Here is a 15,900-nt window from a genome sequence, read left to right on the forward strand (position 1 = left end):
CTCAGATATAACCCCCTTGACAGGAGCTGATTTTAATCAGTTTACTCCCAAACCCAGGTACATAGCAAGATTGTCTTGAAAACTAGTATTTCAGAACAGGGGCTGGGGTAGATTATAGGAGAAAAGGGAGGAGGACACTGTGACAGGTTGGGCCCCTTGGGAAGTCACCTGATGCGCTGAGATACCACTGAGTCAACCTGTTCTGCCAGCATGGGCCCCCTTTAACCTGTCTTGCTGAGCCAGGCTCTTAAAACCTCCTCTAACACCCCCACAGGCAGGGCCACACCCAGCTGCAGGTCAGCTCTGGGAAGACTCAGCTTCAGGGACGTGCTCCAGCACTCAGACATCCCCCTCCCTTGGCGTGCAGACCCAAAGATATATTATGAAATTCACCTCTTCCCTCAATGTGGAAGAGGGTATGCACAATTTCTCACCCTCCCCATTAGAAATCACATAAACGGGGTTGTGTTATAAGCCAGAAATAAATGTATGAACGATTGCAGGTGTATTTTAAGTAGTTAAGGAGGTAGCAGACAGAAGAAGGCAGATTACTAAGAAAATAAAACAGCACGCAAACTAAGCATAATACACTAAAGAAACTGGTTACATGTGAGTTCTCCCCCTAAATGATGGTGATGTAGAAGCTCTGTGGTTGGGGCCCACTTCTAATCTTTGCCTTCTACATACACAAAATGCTGTAAAGTGCAACATCCAGGGGAGGTAACTGTTTAAAATTACTTTAAAATCAAAACCAAACACTATTTGGCTCCATGGGGTAGCCTTGTTCTCTGCAGAGGGACAAAGAACGCCCACCGAATGTCTCTCTTACACTGTAGCTATATAGTAGGGTACAGAAAGGTCTCCTAACACCTACAGGGAATAAAATAGATTGATTTATGATTTTAACAAGCATGGCTGAGTAGGGAATCATGCTTATATGGTTTCAAAGTCACGAAAAGATATTAATCATAATTAAAGCTGCTCAAGAAGGCATCTGAACCAGCGGCCTGATGCCTGGCTAATTGATTACACAACTAAAGCATAGTTGTCCCTACAGAGATAGGCAAAGGACAGTTTAGATGTGGCATCTAAATATTTAATACCAGATGGGAAGCGCAGAATTGGAACAAAGGGCATAATGAGGAATAATAGAAATCAGTTAGAAGGACTATGGACTTGTCCCCATTGATTATGTAGTGCGTAAAGAGAGAACGTGATTAATAGAAACAAGTAAATGAGAAGCGGTGATGACATTTTTAGAGCTGCAGACTGAAGTCATGCATCTGCAAAGGTCAGAGCTGCTCATCTAGAAATAAAATATGCAGCGGAGAACAGGAATATTGCTTAAACGAAAGCACAGGCAGAGGTGCCTTGGTTTGCCAAAGATTCCCGATTTTCTAGGCAGAATCTTTGCACAGAAAATAAGTTAATAACAGTTGTTCAGTGTAAAAGTGAGGGACCAAAGCCAGTAAGCCAGTCTTTCTCTGAATCACCAGCTACGAACAACATATTTTTAGTTTTCTTGCTGTTCAGGTGTCATAGCTGTTCCTAGCCGAGGATGCAACACAGCTTCTTCTAGATCGGAGACCACCCAATGCACAATAAGCTGAATTCTGTTATCAGCGACACCACTGCAAATGGGGAGTAACTTCTCCGACTTATGGGCAGTTACTCCTGACTTTGGACTGATATTAAGAGCTGGTGAGCCAGGAAGCCTTTTGCAGTGAAACAACTTTATTGGACAGACAGACACACAGCTCTTACTGGAGAACTTGCATAAACAGGCTGTTAAGGCTGATTCCCCACTCTGGCGCTTCGAGTACAGAAGGTGGGGGGCCGTAAGGATTCTAAAAATTATATTGGCCACTTTAGGCTTGTATTAAACTCCCAAGGTTACAGCTTCTCTCTGACCTTGGATGTGTAGATGCTGCCACCACCCAAGTGCAAAAAAACCCCTTTGGACCTAGGAAGGCACACTTGGGAATTCCTCCCTGTGGGGTACCCTCAAAGCCCTTTCACCCTCCCTCCCTTCAGGGAAGAGCTGAGAAAGAAAACAAAGGAAATTAGCTGTTTCAAGACACCAGCTAATTAAACATGCACAAACCTCTCAGGACACAAAAAACCTCCAATCCTGTTCTTTAATAAAATTTACCTTTTTTTTTTTTTTTTTTAAACAAAAAGAAAGAAAATACATTTGGAACTTAGGCTATTGCTAGATTTAAAAAGAGAAAATATAATAATTAAGCATCAAGAATGGTTTTTTTGAGGTCCAGCTTAAAGGTTACAAGCAAAACAAAAGCACCTGTGGTTAGCACAGAGGAGTCCACAAGCCTTACGGAAATAAAAGAGATAAACCTAATTGTGCCTTTCTAGACATTTTCTGATTTACTTATATATTTGGGGTTTCAAATTGAGTAGTTTTCAGGTAGGATTTGGTGATTTTGATACCTGGTTTACAGCTTTTTACAGCATAGCTTTAGCCCGGTCTCTGCTCTGTCTCCCCACTCCAGAGAACAACAGACAGACAAAGGGAAAGTTTCCCCCCCCCCCCCCATTTTAAAAGGTTCTAGCCCCCCCATTGGCTCTTTTGGTCAGGTGCCCACTCCCTTCTTTTTACCAATGGGCTTTTTCAACCCTTTACGGGTAAATCAAGTAGAGAAAAGCTACTAACAGGGATTTTGTAGCTAACTGGGTGTCCATAAAAGGGAGTTATCTCCCCCTCCTTCATTTATCACACAGGCATAACCTGAGAGCAGAATTTGGCCCAATGCTTGTGTGCGCACCATACACCCATTGGGGCTGGTTTCGCTGCCATCCCCTTCTCTGGGTAGAGCCCTACCATGTAGCCACTCCTAGGGTACCTGAAATCCGTGGAGTAACTGCAACTCATGTACATATACCTGAGCTAGGTTTGACCCCGCTAGCTAGAATAACACTAGTAGTGAAGCTGCAGAAACACAAGTGACAGCGGGTTGGCTGCTCAAATACATACCCAGTGTCCTGGGCAGGGTTGTTATTAGAGCTAGGATGCACAAAGCTAGCTCATAGATCCCAAGGCCAGACCAGACCACTGTGATCATCTAGTCTGATTGCCTGTAGGACACAGCCTACATGTGCTGCAGTTCACACTCCAGTCAGAAGTGTGGGCATAGCCTCAGACTAGATCTCTGGGCTGCCTTCCCCTCTTGTTTCCTTACTGTATTAACCTGACAGACCCCGCTGAGTTTGGCACCTGTACACCCTTTACCTGCAGGAACCCATGACAGCAGCTGATTCAAAGGACTCAAAGACAGCTTCTTCAAAACAAAGCCTTATTCATCAGAGGTACAAAGCACACAGAGCAAGGAATATAAAACAGTAAAGACCCATGTGCCGATATTTTCCCCTACCTACACTTTAATCTTTCCTTGCAGTCATTTGTTAGTTCCCCTGAGCCTAGCTAACACCCCTATCTGGCAAGGGGGAGCAGACTGTCCTAGCAGCATGTGCTATCTGTTACCTCACCTACCTAGCAGGGCTCCCTGACTCTCTGGGCAGTTTCTTTTAGTTCACCCAACCTCCTTCCTTTTCCCTTTGATTTCTCTCTTCTCAGATTTGGCAAAACAGTCATGTGTGATGGGGCTTAACCTCCATCACCTGCAAGGCAAAGAAAAGAACCCCAATTAGTCATGCTCTGCACCTGAGAGGTGTGTGTGTGGGATCAGGAACTAATTGCCTGCTGGCCAGAGGTGGAGAAGCTAGGCCATATAAGTAGACTGAGGGCAATCACTTGGAGAGAAGCCCTGGGGTAAGGTTTAACCAAAGGGGGGTAAGCCCTGAGGTAGGATCAACAAGGGAATAATATTGAAGCACAAGGGGCTGGTAGGGCTCTTAGTTTGAAGGGTTGTTTGGACTTGTTTGTGCTATCTTAGAAGGGATTTAGGCTATTATGTGACCTGGCTAGAGTGCTAAGTTACAGAACCCCTGGAGGGGAGGAGCAGGGAGAAAAGATGCAGGTCTGAGGGAGAGCCCACTAGGGGCACCACAGATGAGGACCTCTTGCAACACTGCATCTAGGCATGAGGGGGGTGCCCCACAGGTGAAGCTCTGCTTAACACCATGTTCCCAGGATTGGGGCTGAGGAGGTGTGTGCACGCTGTTGATTTTCCTACTTGATTCCCCTTACAACCCCTTTGATCTGACACCATAGCTAGTAAGCCATCATAAACAAACACAGGGGCATGCCCCATTATTATTAAAAAATAATTCAGCCATGTCCTGGTTCATCCCAGCCTGCTTCAGGCTTGTGAAGGCTTCTTCTAGTTCAATCTTTTGAACATGTTGACTCTGTTACATAGCACCCGTGCAATATGGGGCCAAAAGCATTAGTTGAGGACCTATCTACACGGGCGCTATCAATATAGGGTTGTGGCCCCACTTCTGAGCTCACCGTGGTGTAAATCAGGAGGAAGTCCACTGAAGTTGGTGGAGTGGCACTGCTTTTATGCTGGTGTGAGTGAGGAGCATTAGGCTCTGAGAAGGACTCTAACCATCTTACACTGACATGCACGGAGGAATAAAGAAGTTTCACATAACAAATTGCAGACGTAGCTGGGAATGGAAACCAGGAGTCTTGACTCGCAGTTTCCTGAGCGAACACCTAGAGCAGGCTCCGTGTTTGGGTTGGATTGCAGTGTGTAGAAGAGCAGATGTTCTGTGCTCACTATCTGAGTGAGGTCTCAGCTGCCTATCAATCTTTTGGGGCTTTTTTAAATGCTGTTGAAAGCTGCCAGTTCAACAGTGCTGGAGTGATAATTTTTATTGATCCGCAAGTTCAGCGCAGCTCCCGGTGCTTCTGCTGGAGTAGCTTACTGCTGCCATGGCCCCAGAATAGCCAGTGCCTATAAGGCTCAATCCAGCCCTGAGTCATTCTGGGATAAAACTAAAGCCATGTCACTTCTGCCCAGTTATAGTCAGGGAGCCAGCCTGATAAATGACATGAGCCTTGCCCCTTGGGGGACGTCTTTTCCTTAGCCACATGTTAGAGTGGTGAAGTACAGCTGCTTCCAGTTAAACAGCCGTGCCATGCACATTCAAGATACTCCCAAATCTGCTTACGACTTATTAAAAATGGATCAGTTGACTTTTCTCCTCTGTTAGCTGCAGTTATTCACATTCCTGGTGGGAATGATTTTTCCCAGGACAACCACTTTATAGACATGGATTATTCATCAGGAATTGAGAGAGGGGATGAATTTCCACATTGCGAAACACTTTTCATGCATCAAAAGCAACGTTAGCAGCCCTTGCCATGAAACCAGATGCGTTTATTAGACTTACCTGGCTTCCAATCATTGTTCCGATTAAAATGTTCTAAAATTTATGTCCAACTTAGTGAAGTGACTAAACTACTTTAGCTGCCCAGTGGCGGTGCTGTCTAATTAAGACTCTGCCAGGCTTTTCCTAAACCTCATTTCTCAAGGGCTGAGAACATAGCCATTTGGAACAGCACTGACGGGGGAGGAGGGTATGGTGTACAAGCGGCCAGAGCAACAGTGACAGCTTAGTTTTCACGTTTCCTGATTCTTTTGTTTACTGTTTTAAACACAGAGGTTTGCAGGCCAGTAACTTTAAAGCTTTTATTAATACAAATTAACTCTACAAAAGTCATGAACCCAGATAGTGTTGACGTAACTAGGTTCCAGCCTGCCGTTGGATCTGTGCCAATGCACAGGTGTGCACAAGTGAATCCAAATGTAGGATCACTGCTGTAGTCCAAGACGTATTCCTCTGGGGTTTAAGTAGGAGCTCTGTAGGGTGAATTTCACCCAGTGTGTATGGTAGGTGGACTTGGTTTTTTGCTAGATAAAGAGATTCTGAGTTGCTCAGCTCATCTGTCCTTTCCAAACTCCTCCAAACACAGCAAGGCTGCAACGCACTAACTGACTTCTGGTGTTCTGCCTGGTTCTGATTTGGACCTACTGAGCATTTCTGAGCCTGCATGCAGGCATGTGTGAGAAGCTGCTCTCAATGATGGATGATCTCCCGGTTCTTCTCAGTGCTTTCCTAATAGAGCAGATCACACAAATGTTTGGATTTCTCTGCTTGAACTCATTGACATTTGACAAATCCTCAAACGTGTCCGGGAGCTTTGTTGAACTCTTTAGAAGGTGATGGAGGGAGTGGAACTGACATTAATATATATTCAGAACAGAAGATCCTGATTTCTTGGAGCTCTTTCTTCTGGCTCTTTGACCTTCAAGTCATCATCCTTGAAGATGTAAATTGCTTTCATGTGGCCTTTGCCTCAGTTTCCCACCTTGCAGTGTGACAGTCCAATGAACAAAAGTACCTCCAACATGCCACTCCCCTTTCCCTCTGCTGTACCCCACTCCCAGTTGGTTGTTGTTAGTTGGTGAAGACCAGCATTCAGAGGTGTTTTTACGTGGGTCCACCTCTGCTCCAGAAAAAAGTTTAAGCCCTTAGACTTACTCCTCAGTGACTTCCACTGTAGCAATCACTAAACAGAAACAAGGACTCTCAAGTAAGTCCAATCACCTTTGCCTTTAAACACTGGAGAAGGGAGGATCAAATGATGTCTGAGTCTTTCAGCAGACTCCCCACCCAGTTTCATCTTCACCAGCATTTGGCATCCCTACCTGCTGCTTAGCAAGTGAGATGCAGTTTAGGGTGACCCCCTCCATCAGGGCCTGCTAAGTACAGTTCTGCTGCCCTTTACTCATATAATAAGGAGATCAACATTTCAGTACCCCTGCATTCAATGTTAAAATTATCTAACAAACGGGTTAAGGGAAGAGTGTCTATACATGTGGGTATAATGCTTAAATTATCCAAAAGTACAAAGTTTGGTTTAAATGTAATAAAATACATAATCTGCAATATCCCAAAATTAAGGTTAATAAATGTAATGATACAGTTTAAATATTAGCATCCAAATATTCAGGTACATCAGTCATAGAAAGTTTAGACTAAAAGTAGCTGTGGAAAGCAAATACAGTAATGAGTGTAGATTGTCCCTCAGTAATTGAGAATTTAGGATACGTTGCCCTTCAGTAAATTAAATCCATCAGGGAAGTATTTCAGCTACTTTCCCAACTTCACTTCTCAAAGGCAGTTCAGCTCCTCTCTCCTGGTATTGCCGATGTCCGGTGAAATGTTCTAAACAGATGCCCCTTGACCACCTGAAGGCGTCCGACACCATGAGTTGCCAGATCAGCCGAGCACAGCGTGGACCAATTCCGCATTCCTGCAACACTCGCTCATTACTGGGATCCCATGTGCCCAGGGCTCCGACGAGCAACGTGTGTGTTTGAACCTTGTAACCCCTAGCTCTCAAGGCTGCACATGGATTTATTGAGTCTAAACTTGTGGCTTAAAAATGCAGTGTTGTAGCTTCTCGTCGTGCTTGTGGTGGTTCTATTTCTCACTCCTGACCAAACCTTTATACCACTGCGAATCTATTGTATTTTCTCCCTAGGCCTGGTGTAAGTCAGGAGTAACTCTGCTGAAGTCAATGGAGTTACAGCAGTGTAAACGAGGAAAATCAGATTACTAGAAATTAGTTTAGATTAGTAAAGCGGAGAATTGCTGTTTTTGCTGGATTTCTGGAACTTTGGCTTTCACCTTTCATGTCCCCTTTTCCATAAGAACAAGGGTCATATCCACAAAGGGATTTAGGTGCCTAAACCTAACCTCAGTTGGTGCCTATATTTTTTCTGTAAAACTCCTCTAGGGCTCTAAGGAAGTTATAGACATGTCACAAAATCTGCATTGCATGCTAATACTCAGTAAGAGTTGTATCTTTACATAGACTCACACTATGGGAAAAAATATGAACGGGATGACAAATTATGCAACCTGTGTATTCTGTTCAGAAAAATTCCTACCAAATCCCGTATCATACAGCTGGGTTTAGATCTTTATTGAGGTGCAATCTCAGAAGGTACGTAGTAAGGGTGCATGGCAGGGCTGGCTCTAACTTTTTTGCCGCCCCAAGCCAAAAAAAAAACAAAAAAACCCACGCCCCGCCGTAACAACCCCCCCCGAGCACCACCCCGCCAAACCAAGAACAAAACAAACAAAAAAACCCAGCGCCGCCCCACTGTACCAAAAACAACAACAAAAAAACCCTGAGCGCCGCCCCACTGAACCAAAAACAACCCCCCCCAGCGCCACCACGCCAAACCAAAACCAACCAAACAAAAAAAATCCAGCCCCGCCCCACTGAACCAAAAACAACAACAAAAAAACCCCGAGTGCCGCCCTACCAAACCCAAAACAACCCCCCTGAGCGCCATCCCGCTGAACCAAAAACAACAAACGAAAAAAAAACCCCGAGCGCCGCCCCGCCGAACCAAAAACAACACCCCTCCCCAGCGCCGCCCCGCTGAAACAAAACAAACAAACAAACAAACAAAAACCCGAGCGCCGCCCACCACCCCAAGATTGGCCGCCCCTTACAAGGTGCCGCCCCAAGCACGTGCTTGGTCAGCTGGGGCCTGGAGCCAGCCCTGGTGCATGGACAAACTCTCCAGATATCAAACAAGCACTTCCACCAGGCAGGATGCAAGGTCAGTGTGGGATGCAGACTTTTGCATGTGGCTACATTTGTCCCTGTGTAGGGGCCAGGACAAGGCATGTAGACCACGTAAAGCCCACTGGGATCCTCAAAATAAAGTTTAAGCGAGACGTACATCATCCTGAGCCCTTGTGCCGGGTGTTTGCACAGGGGTGAATTTCACCCATGGAAAATGCTTAGTGGTGGGTATTATACATGAGGATCAGGATGATGAGGTGGCATTTATTGACACCTGCTGCAGGGATGGTTTACACGAATACTAGGCAGATGGTTAGCCATTGCCACGAAGGTATTTACCTACAGTATCCAAGGTTTATAGGCCTCGTGAGTATCCAGGGAAACCCAGCTCCGTCATCTATCATCTGTGCTCCTCCTCCATAACGCCTGAGGAGTTCAGCTAGCAGAACCTTGTGTAGCTGAAGGGCTGTGTGGCCTGTTTGGGGGCAATAATTAGGCACACTCAGTTCTATAGCAGTATTTTCCCAGCCTGTAACCCATCATTACGCAGTCTTCACATTTCTTGGTCTTCACAGGCAGCTACTTTTACTCAGTCTAAATCGTCCTGCTCGCAAGCTCATATTTTCCCCTCATTCGGTCTTGTCTCCAGGAATGCCTCAGGTTAAACTCAGGGCTAAATTAATTATACTAATCAGCCATGCCTAGGCCTGCACTTAAAATTTTTTTCCCCATGACAGTCCAGTGCAGGATAATTCATGTAGGCAGCTCCTTTCACAGGAATTTTTCAGTACCTTTCCTCTGCTCTACCATCTAAAACCTGCTTCCGTGCTCAGCTCCTTCTTGGGCAAACAGAATAGAGTTAAAACCCGAAACCCATTCCTAATTTTTGAACATCCCAAAGAGAAGAGAAGGGAAACACTGAAGGTTTTGGGAGCTGAGTGCGGAATGGATGGGAGAACTTTAGGGCTGGTCCAAAAGCCATTCAACCATGCGTATATCAGTGTGTGGACATGCCAAGGTGAGCAGCTGCTTGACTGTAGTTGTATTAATCTGCTCAGTGCAAAGATACTAACTACCACCGGAATGATTAACTGCTTTGGTGTGTGAGCTGGTAGGATAGCCACAGTCCCTCATTCTAATGCTTCCTGGATCCTGCAAGAGTTAACCACCTGTCAAAGGCACAGAAGTAATTCCCCTGATTAGAATAAATGAGGAAGATCAGAGCCGGCTGCTCAGTTAATACTAAATTACAGGGAGAAGAGACTGACCACTTCAGTTCTCTCTGACCTTGAAAACTGAGTTGGCTAACGCAACCCTCCATTTCTTATTGCTCTCCGGGATTTGTGAGATGAGGTCGGCATCTAGCATTAATTCACTCTTCTCTATAACTCATTTTATTACATTATAAGAGAACATTGGACTTGGAAAGTGTAATCTTCAATGCTATTCTCCTCTTGTCTTTGCTTTTGTAATGAATTAAATAAGGCACTGTCTTTTTCCAGCTATAAAGATTGATTTTTTTGTAAGGACTACAGTGGGGCATGTGGTGATAACTTATATCTTAAAAGCTGCCCACTTAGTTGTCTCCATAGCAAGACAGTTGTTTTGTATGGCCCTGAAGCTGACAGTCTTTTGATTAACATAAGTTCTGAAGGGGCAAACTGATCGAACTCCCTTAGTTCTATCACCAAATGGGTCTTGAAGGAAAAGGGGCACTGTAGGTCAGCTCTTTCATTCTGTGCAGCACAGAAAATGTGAGACGGATACTCCGGTTCTGTAGGCACTAAAAGGAGAGAGCTGCTGTCTCATTAATACCTAGCATCTCATCTAGAGAGCTGTCCAGAAGACTTGGTCAAAAGGGATGATGATAAATACATGCATTGGTGACACTTTCCAGACCTCCAGACTCCGTTCTGGGACAAAGAGAACTAACCACTGCAGTGCTGGCAGATGGTTACATCCAACCCGGCACTCAGGAGAAGCTAAATGTTGAAGTCAAGTATATTTGAAACAGAAAGAGCTTCCCTTTTCTCCTGTGGTATTTGAGCCACAGCAATATTCCAGCCCTCGGCTTGCATGCTGACTACCAATGTTTCTAAAATCAGGTGCTTCTATGAAAGCGGTTGCCGTCCTCCAAGGGGGCCCACCCATGAAATTTGAATCAGGTTCAGATTACAAATGCTGCCCACCCTCAACAAGTTGGGGTGTGTTTGGGCCTGGAGTTTTGGTTCAGGCCATTAAAGAAATAGTGCCCAGCCATGAAATCTAGATCTGGGTTTGGATCCCAGTGCACCCCTCCCTATCACCTCCAGAGTTCAAGAGAGTTTGGATCTGGGGGCTTTGTTCAGGCTTTCTTCTGTTCTTGCCTCTTTAAAACTAGGGAAATGGAACTAACTGAAGGGGTCCTCATTAAGATCTCTTCATTAACGTTGTGCAGGGAAAGGTGACTTCTTTATGATTTCTTATCCCAAATGGGATGGCACTGGGAAATGCTTCTCAGTATTCACCTGCCTGGTAACATTCAAGTATTTATCACATCCTGGTGTAAATCCAGGTTAGATATGTGAATGTTGGGAAGTGGAAGATGGCTGTTCAGTGGAGTGATTTGGCAGATCAGATGTCTCCAGTCTCTTGTTTTTTCTTCATACGCTAAATTTCCTGATATTTTTACTTTTAAAAGCCCAGTGCCAGAAGGGTAGGATGGCCATAAGCAGCACAGTCAGGGAGTTGGAGGCTGTCCAATGTCAGCCAGGAATGGAATAAAGCTGTTTGCATCATTACATCAGATCTAAGGCTGTGTGTAGGTGATTCATAACATATCACTATCTGGTCGGGGGGCATGGATCAGAATTCATGTTGCAGTCCCCATCAGTACGTGGCCCAAGCTGGGGAAGCTAATGATCCAACCAGCGGACCCAATTCGGTGATGAATCCTGGCCACGTGCCACCTGAGGCATGTGGCGCATAGGCTAAGAAGAACATCTGGTTGGAGGGCCGGGTGCTATTCTCTCTCTGCATTAGTTCCCTAGCAAACAACAACAGACGGTCAATATCGGAGACAGGGAAGTGCGGATTAAGGACGCTCCCTTGGCTGATGCAGACCCCTGTGGAGCTGCTGTGTGAAAACTCAGCAGGATGCAAGGGCCACAAACCTCTGCTCACAAAGAGAAAATGTGAGTTTCTTCGGGGAGACTCAGAGTGCAACCAAACACCCTGGCACTCACTGGCATGGGTTCTTCCCTGCTCTTGCATGGATGTTCAAGGAGGGGAGCGTGCAAAGAGCCTTGTTTCCTCGTGCAAGGGCTGAGCACACCTTTGCACGTCCCGACCGCCAAAACCACACAAGGCTGGGGGGCTGGGCGGGGCGGGGGGGAGTATTTGCTCCAGTGGGGAGGAGATGAGGGGGTGATTGCCTCTACTCCATTACTGTCACCACAGCAAGCCAGCTGTGGCGGCGAGTGGTCAGCGCTGTCTTTTAGGGCCGCACTCCATCTGCACCCCAGAGAAATACTGGTGCACAAAGCCTGCTGGAGCTGCTGCTATATGGCACAGCCCCTCCTCATCCCCAGTACGAGGGAACACCGTCTGGGCTTGAGCCAAAGCCCACTGAGGTCAATGGAAAGACACCCACGGATCCAGCCCCTAAAGCACAATCCAGCAGTTAGTGTATTAATTTTTTGGAGTTGTATATCTGAAACACAAGAACAATGTATTGGGGAGGGGAGGAGGAGAGAGCCAAGGGAATGTATCTAGAGCAGTTCTTAAATGCACTTTGCCACTAGTATGATCTGACTGCCTACTGTGGACTAGTAGTGACCATTGCAGGCAGGAGCGCCGCCAGCTTTTTTGCTGCCCTAGGCAGCGGAAGATCCTGCCCCTGAAATGCTGCCCCCGACAGAGGCGGCGGAAGGTCCCGCCCCCGAAATGCCGCCCCCGACAGAGGCGGCGGAAGGTCCCGCCCCCGAAATGCCGCCGACGACCGGGGCGGCTGAAGATCCCGCCCCCGAAATGCCGCCCCCAACAGAGGCGGTGGAAGGTCCCGCCCCCGAAATGCCGCCGACGACCGGGGCGGCTGAAGATCCCGCCCCCGAAATGCCGCCCCCAACAGAGGCGGTGGAAGGTCCCGCCCCCGAAATGCCACCCCCGACCGAGGCGACGGAAGGTCCCGCCCCCGAAATGCCGCCCCTGACCGAGGCGGCGGAAGGTCCCGCCCCCAAAATGCCGCCGCCGACCGGGGCGGCGGAAGGTCCGGCTGCCACGGTCGTCGCCCCAGGCGACTGCCTAGATTGCCTAATGGGTTGCGCCGGCCCTGATTGCAGGTAACAGACACTTGCCAATTCCATCGTGTCCAGTTTTCTCGAGGGTTTATAGCATTTCAGTTCACCATGGGCTGAAATTTATCATCCTCCAGGAGCTGGTTTGTTTTCCTAACAATAGTTTTAAATATGTCACACGGAGCCATCTTAAAGACCAAGTGCTTTGAAAAACAATCGTTTGCGATTGCTCTGCTTCTGTGTGTCCTAATGGACAATGAATCTTTATTTATAGTTTTTACAAACATAATAATACAGGGCATGACGGCCGTTCTCACAGGGTGAAATACAGGAATGCACATCAGTGTTTCAATACAAGGCTATTCCTCGGAGCATACAACTAAACAATAAGTCACCAAACTTGTCCTCTGATTTGGGGAGAGTGCAAATTACATTTTAACAGCTATAACCTGCAGGGGGATAAAATATTATCAACAAAGGAAGAGGAGATAAAGCATTACCTTCAGGCTAGAAGTGAAAGACTTTACAGATACACAGCTCTACCTATTAAAGTTGGCACAACAGTTATAATAGGAATATACAGGCTATGATATTCCAACCCCCCCCTCCAACACTTTTGATTAGACCTCACTGGTAAGATTAAGCCCCCCCCGCCATCCTTAACAAGCAGCCCAGCTGTGAGTTGGATGCTTTCTGCATCCAAGCTGTTTTCTAAGTTCACTGAGGGAATCATCTGCCTCTGTTTTTGTTCCATAGTTCTTTGGCAGAGGAAACATTGTGTCAGTTTCATTAGGGCCTGATTCGAAGCCCACTGAAGTCGGCAGAAAGGCTCCTGTTCATTAACTGAGGTGGGCTTTGGGTCAGGCCCTGAAAGCAAAAATGTGATTATGATATGGACTTCTATCGATTGATGTGGTGTCAGCTACGTGCTTGGGTTTAGCTGACCTCCACCTCAGAAGGTGCTCTGTTAATGACCATGCTTTCCCCCACAGATCGGTTGTATGTGTTTGTTTTTGGATGGGAATCTTTTATTCTCTCTCACAAATATGTGAACTAGAGGTGGCAGCATCATAATCAAACAGCCGCGGATACAAAAGACCAACGATCTGTTTCTATTCCTATGCAACCGTTGAGTATGTGCAAAGCCGGAGGTGAAAGCTTGGGTGATGAATACTCCTGTTCAAGAAGGCAAGTCATCTACCACCTTAAACAAGCAATGGTTTGGTATCTGCTCAGGATACAGTCTCTTTACAGCTTCACGGATTTTTTGTTTCGTCCTGTCTCAAACCTTCTGTTTATGGGGAAGATGAGAACAATGGCTAAAGTGCCAGCAAGGAGCTCATATACAAAACAGAAGTGACAGTCCCTGCCCCGGAGAGCTAGCAGTCTGAAGAGATGGGGGGAGACACAGAGCATGAGGATAATGACACTTTTGGGAAGATCGTGGCAAATCAACTCCAACTACATCTAGCTTCCTGGATCCTTATCAGTCTGGCTACAGACCAGCCTATGGCATGGAGGCCGATTGTTTTTTTTAAGTTCATGATCTTCTGCTGATGGTCACAGACGGCAGGTCCATGCTGACTTTAGTCCCTTTCAGCCTTGTTGAAACAGATGACCATGAGGCTCCTGGTGGGGTAGAGATTGCGTCACAGTGCGGCTGTTCACTTCTTTAGGAGGAAAGGTAGATTGTGATGGTCACTTGCCCATCCTCCCCAAGGGCATTGGCAAGTGGGGTCCAGCATGATAGAGGAAAACAAACCCACCTTTGGTAAGATTCACAACTCAGAATTATCCTGGGGGTGGATTTGATTCAGTTACCAGTCACAGCTCAAAGAAATACTAGCAAAGTTGTAGAAATAGACCAGCAAGCTCTCAGATTACAATAATACTATGGAATGTAGCATCTTGGAGATTGAAAGATGCCAAACCTGCCAGAACAATAAAGACTGATTGGTTTTAATTACCTAGGTATTACTGGTTGAGTGGTGCATAGGTTGTAGTTTGGAGAAGAAGTTTATTGATACTATAAGCATCATTTTAGGGCAACTTGTTCTGGCATCTGCAAGAGAGGATGTGACTCCTAGCATTACTTCGGAGGATTAATTCTGGATAGTTCTCTGAAGATGTCCACGCAGTGTGCAGAGGTGGTCAAAAAAGCAAACAGGATGTTAGGAATCATTAAAAAGGGGAGAGAGAATAAAGAGAATATATTATTGCCCTTATATAAATTGATGGTACGCTCACATCTTGAATACTGCATACAGATGTGGTCTCCTCATCTCAAAAAAGATATCCTGGCACTAGAAAAGGTTGAGAGAAGGGCAACTAAAATGATTAGGGGTTTGGAATAGGTCCCATATGAGGAGAGATTAAAGAGGCTAGGACTTTTCAGCTTGGAAAAGAGGAGACTAAAGGGGATATGATAGAGGTATATAAAATCATGAGTGATGTGGAGAAAGTAGATAAGGAAAAGTTATTTACTTATTCCCATAATACAAGAACTAGGGGTCACCAAATGAAATTAATAGGCAGCGGTTTAAAACAAATAAAAGGAAGTTCTTCTTCACACAGTGCACAGTCAACTTGTGGAACTCCTTGCCTGAGGAGGTTGGACTATAACAGCATTTAAAAGATAACTGGGTAAATTCATGGTGGTTAAGTCCATTAATGGCTATTAGCCAGGACGGGTAAGGAATGGTGTCCCTAGCCTCTGTCTGTCAGAGGGTGGAGATGGATGACAGAAGAGAGGTCACTTGATCATTGCCTGTTAGGTTCACTCCCTCTGGGGCACCTGGCATTGGCCACTGTCGGTAGATAGGATACTGGGCTAGATGGACTTTGGTCTGACCCAGTATGGCCGTTCTTATGTGCTTATGTAATTCAGAAGGCGAGTGGGTGGGAGCTTTGCTGGGGGTGGTGATCCCTGCACAATTAGGTTTTATATCACTACAGGCCCCCGAGGGTAGTGCAGTGATGATGGATTTTAAAAGGGCAGATTTTAAAACAATGAAGAAGATAGTTAATAGCAGGTTAAAGGGCAAAGTAGAGACTTAACACACCCCTGAAATTATTCTGGAGACTACTGAA

The sequence above is a fragment of the Malaclemys terrapin genome, chromosome 4 (genome assembly GCF_027887155.1).
Source record: "Malaclemys terrapin pileata isolate rMalTer1 chromosome 4, rMalTer1.hap1, whole genome shotgun sequence".
Lineage (NCBI taxonomy): Eukaryota > Metazoa > Chordata > Testudines > Emydidae > Malaclemys > Malaclemys terrapin.